Below are 5,000 nucleotides of genomic sequence, written 5' to 3' on the forward strand. Positions count from 1 at the left end.
TTCCGCAGGTTCACCTACGGAAACCTTGTTACGACTTTTACTTCCTCTAAATGATCAAGTTTGGTCATCTTTCCGGTAGCATCGGCAACGACAGAGTCAATGCCGCGTACCAGTCCGAAGACCTCACTAAATCATTCAATCGGTAGTAGCGACGGGCGGTGTGTACAAAGGGCAGGGACGTAATCAACGCGAGCTTATGACTCGCGCTTACTGGGAATTCCTCGTTCATGGGGAACAATTGCAAGCCCCAATCCCTAGCACGAAGGAGGTTCAGCGGGTTACCCCGACCTTTCGGCCTAGGAAGACACGCTGATTCCTTCAGTGTAGCGCGCGTGCGGCCCAGAACATCTAAGGGCATCACAGACCTGTTATTGCTCAATCTCGTGCGGCTAGAAGCCGCCTGTCCCTCTAAGAAGAAAAGTAATCGCTGACAGCACGAAGGATGTCACGCGACTAGTTAGCAGGCTAGAGTCTCGTTCGTTATCGGAATTAACCAGACAAATCGCTCCACCAACTAAGAACGGCCATGCACCACCACCCACCGAATCAAGAAAGAGCTATCAATCTGTCAATCCTTCCGGTGTCCGGGCCTGGTGAGGTTTCCCGTGTTGAGTCAAATTAAGCCGCAGGCTCCACTCCTGGTGGTGCCCTTCCGTCAATTCCTTTAAGTTTCAGCTTTGCAACCATACTTCCCCCGGAACCCAAAAGCTTTGGTTTCCCGGAGGCTGCCCGCCGAGTCATCGGAGGAACTGCGGCGGATCGCTGGCTGGCATCGTTTATGGTTAGAACTAGGGCGGTATCTGATCGCCTTCGAACCTCTAACTTTCGTTCTTGATTAATGAAAACATACTTGGCAAATGCTTTCGCTTCTGTTCGTCTTGCGACGATCCAAGAATTTCACCTCTAACGTCGCAATACGAATGCCCCCGCCTGTCCCTATTAATCATTACCTCGGGTTCCGAAAACCAACAAAATAGAACCGAGGTCCTATTCCATTATTCCATGCACACAGTATTCAGGCGGGCTTGCCTGCTTTAAGCACTCTAATTTGTTCAAAGTAAACGTGCCGGCCCACCGAGACACTCACTCAAGAGCACCCTGGTAGGATTGCAACGGGGTCCGCCTCGGGACGCACGAGCACGCACGAGGCGCGTCGCACGCCTTCAGCTCGCCCCACCGGCAGGACGTCCCACGATACATGCCAGTTAAACACCGACGGGGCGGTGAACCAACAGCGTGGGACACAAATCCAACTACGAGCTTTTTAACCGCAACAACTTTAATATACGCTATTGGAGCTGGAATTACCGCGGCTGCTGGCACCAGACTTGCCCTCCAATAGATACTCGTTAAAGGATTTAAAGTGTACTCATTCCGATTACGGGGCCTCGGATGAGTCCCGTATCGTTATTTTTCGTCACTACCTCCCCGTGCCGGGAGTGGGTAATTTGCGCGCCTGCTGCCTTCCTTGGATGTGGTAGCCGTTTCTCAGGCTCCCTCTCCGGAATCGAACCCTGATTCCCCGTTACCCGTTACAACCATGGTAGGCGCAGAACCTACCATCGACAGTTGATAAGGCAGACATTTGAAAGATGCGTCGCCGGTACGAGGACCGTGCGATCAGCCCAAAGTTATTCAGAGTCACCAAGGCAAACGGACCGGACGAGCCGACCGATTGGTTTTGATCTAATAAAAGCGTCCCTTCCATCTCTGGTCGGGACTCTGTTTGCATGTATTAGCTCTAGAATTACCACAGTTATCCAAGTAACGTGGGTACGATCTAAGGAACCATAACTGATTTAATGAGCCATTCGCGGTTTCACCTTAATGCGGCTTGTACTGAGACATGCATGGCTTAATCTTTGAGACAAGCATATGACTACTGGCAGGATCAACCAGGGAGCTGCGTCAACTAGAGCTGAGCAGCCGGCCGCCCGGGAGTGTGTCCCGGGGGCCCGCGCGAACACGCAAGCGTCCGCTCAATTATTCTGCAAACAGGAGGAGGCTGAGCTCCCCTGCACAATACACCTCGAAACCCTCTCAGGTCCCGGCGGGCGCGCAGCGCCGTCCTAAGTACTTGGTCGGGTTCGAGAGAGGCGCAATCGCCCGGAGTTTGGCGAGTAGACGCTTTAGGTGCGACCACCCGTGCTCCCAACTGAGCTTGCCGCTGCCGACAGAGGCCCGGGAGCGTGCTGTCGTGGCATTGCCGGCGGGAGACAACACGCGCCACCTACGGTGGCCGGCAGCTCCAACGCCAGCGCCACAGAAGGACAAAAGCCCCACTTGGGTGCCGAAGCGAACTCTCCCAGCACAGCGCACGCGCCAACACGTCCGCACAGCTGCGATACAAACCACCTGCGAGAACCGCAGAGGCGACCGAGCAGCAGACGGCGTCGCGGCGCCGAGCGCCGGGCGGCGGCGCATCCTCAGCGCACACAGTCCTCAATCGGACCAGCACACTGCAGATGTCCACCGCGCTTCGCACCGGGCCCGCGAGGACCTACTTTGGCCGCACGGCGCCGCGTGCAGGGTGCGCCGGCGCGCAGCTGCGCCGCCTGCCGCCTCCGTCGGCCGGCGCGCCTGCCACTGGCCGCCCCCCACCAGCCGGCTGTAGCGCGTGCGCCCACGCACCGCGCGGCCAGCACGCCGGGAGGCCCCCCCTCACCGGCCGGGGACGGTCCCACCCAGCCACCGCCGCGTATCGCTTCACACCCACATGCCATTCACGTTCGTGGGGCATGGTGGGTATCGCTGAAACAACCGGTTGGTAGCTCAACCGATCGTCGCCATCACTGATTCACCTCTAGCGAGAACAACCGCACCACAACCGTTTACCAGTTGTTCATTTGCGTAACGTCACCAGCAAACGTAGACGTCCATCGCCATTTGCAAATTCAACGATTGTTGCATGCCTGTGTCAGGTGTCACGACACACTATGTCTGCCCACATACACGCAACAACATGTGCACGCTTCGCGAACACGTGGAAGGTGGCCCCCGTACGTATGCGATGTCCATTGCGCGAACGACTGTCAACCGGCCTCTGTCGCATGTCGCAGATGTGGAACGCAGTGCACCATGCTATCACGGTGTGTGAGAAGAGACGACTACGTCTGACAACACGCGCCACTACATCAACAGACGGCTCATGCTGATCGCCATCCACGGCATACCATACTGCAATCCAGCTCTTATAGGGAGACGACACGTAGCTGAGTGCACAATATTTGGACCGTATGGTTCGCCGTTGTTGGCGCAGTCGTGGTACGGTCACACATGTACCACGATGTATCATTCAGTACATGAGGACCAATGTGCAGTACAGTGTGTGATTTGGACGTACAACATCAGCGGACAGTTGACACACGCCGTACCACAACGTAGGCTGTGCTTCGCCATGCAAATGCCAATGAACAACTGCGAAGGGCATTGAGCATGTACGTCCTGCTGCCATCCGCATTACAGTGTATAGCTGCAAGGTGTTTAACATGAAGCGATACTCTGGGGACCAGGCAGTGCGAGTAGCAAACTATATTGCGGGGGTTGCAGTTAGGCAACACCACACTAATTTAACGCGTCGTATGACAATTACAGAGCAGGTTAAGGCCCAACGTGTGTTGGGTTAAGGCCCAACGTGTGTTGGGTTAAGGCCCAACGTGTGTTGGGTTAAGGCCCAACGTGTGTTGGGTTAAGGCCCAACGTGTGTTGGGTTAAGGCCCAACGTGTGTTGGGTTAAGGCCCAACGTGTGTTGGGTTAAGGCCCAACGTGTGTTGGGTTAAGGCCCAACGTGTGTTGGGTTAAGGCCCAACGTGTGTTGGGTTAAGGCCCAACGTGTGTTGGGTTAAGGCCCAACGTGTGTTGGGTTAAGGCCCAACGTGTGTTGGGTTAAGGCCCAACGTGTGTTGGGTTAAGGCCCAACGTGTGTTGGGTTAAGGCCCAACGTGTGTTGGGTTAAGGCCCAACGTGTGTTGGGTTAAGGCCCAACGTGTGTTGGGTTAAGGCCCAACGTGTGTTGGGTTAAGGCGCAACGTGTGTTGGGTTAAGGCGCAACGTGGGTTACGTTAAGGCGCAACGTGGGTTACGTTAAGGCGCAACGTGGGTTACGTTAAGGCGCAACGTGGGTTACGTTAAGGCGCAACGTGGGTTACGTTAAGGCGCAACGTGGGTTACGTTAAGGCGCAACGTGGGTTACGTTAAGGCGCAACGTGGGTTACGTTAAGGCGCAACGTGGGTTACGTTAAGGCCCAATATAGGTTAGGTTAAGGCCCAATATAGGTTAGGTTAAGGCCCAATATAGGTTAGGTTAAGGCCCAATATAGGTTAGGTTAAGGCCCAATATAGGTTAGGTTAAGGTACAATATAGGTTAGGTTAAGGTACAATATAGGTTAGGTTAAGGTACAATATAGGTTAGGTTAAGGTACAATATGGGTTAGGTTAAGGTACAATATGGGTTAGGTTAAGGCGCAATATGGGTTAGGTTAAGGCGCAATATGGGTTAGGTTAAGGCGCAATATGGGTTAGGTTAAGGCGCAATATGGGTTAGGTTAAGGCGCAATATGGGTTAGGTTAAGGCGCAATATGGGTTAGGTTAAGGCGCAATATGGGTTAGGTTAAGGCGCAATATGGGTTAGGTTAAGGCGCAATATGGGTTAGGTTAAGGTACAATATAGGTTAGGTTAAGGTACAATATAGGTTAGGTTAAGGTACAATATAGGTTAGGTTAAGGTACAATATGGGTTAGGTTAAGGTACAATATAGGTTAGGTTAAGGCACAATATGGGTTAGGTTAAGGCGCAATATGGGTTAGGGTAAGGCGCAATATGGGTTAGGTTAAGGCGCAATATGGGTTAGGTTAAGGCGCAACGTGGGTTACGTTAAGGCGCAACGTGGGTTACGTTAAGGCGCAACGTGGGTTACGTTAAGGCGCAACGTGGGTTACGTTAAGGCGCAACGTGGGTTACGTTAAGGCGCAACGTGGGTTACGTTAAGGCCCAATAT

General features: G+C 53.7%; 1 non-coding gene across 1 annotated transcript; it reads right to left on the bottom strand.

The window, feature by feature from the left end:
• Positions 1–1,902, bottom strand: LOC124561174 (the record flags this gene model as incomplete). Its single annotated transcript, XR_006969563.1, has 1 exon — positions 1–1,902. It is a non-coding gene; the product is annotated as a small subunit ribosomal RNA (ribosomal RNA).
• Positions 1,903–5,000: the final 3,098 nt, after the last annotated feature.

This window comes from Schistocerca americana, unplaced genomic scaffold, assembly GCF_021461395.2.
Source record: "Schistocerca americana isolate TAMUIC-IGC-003095 unplaced genomic scaffold, iqSchAmer2.1 HiC_scaffold_1159, whole genome shotgun sequence".
In the NCBI taxonomy this organism is placed as follows: Eukaryota; Metazoa; Arthropoda; class Insecta; order Orthoptera; family Acrididae; genus Schistocerca; species Schistocerca americana.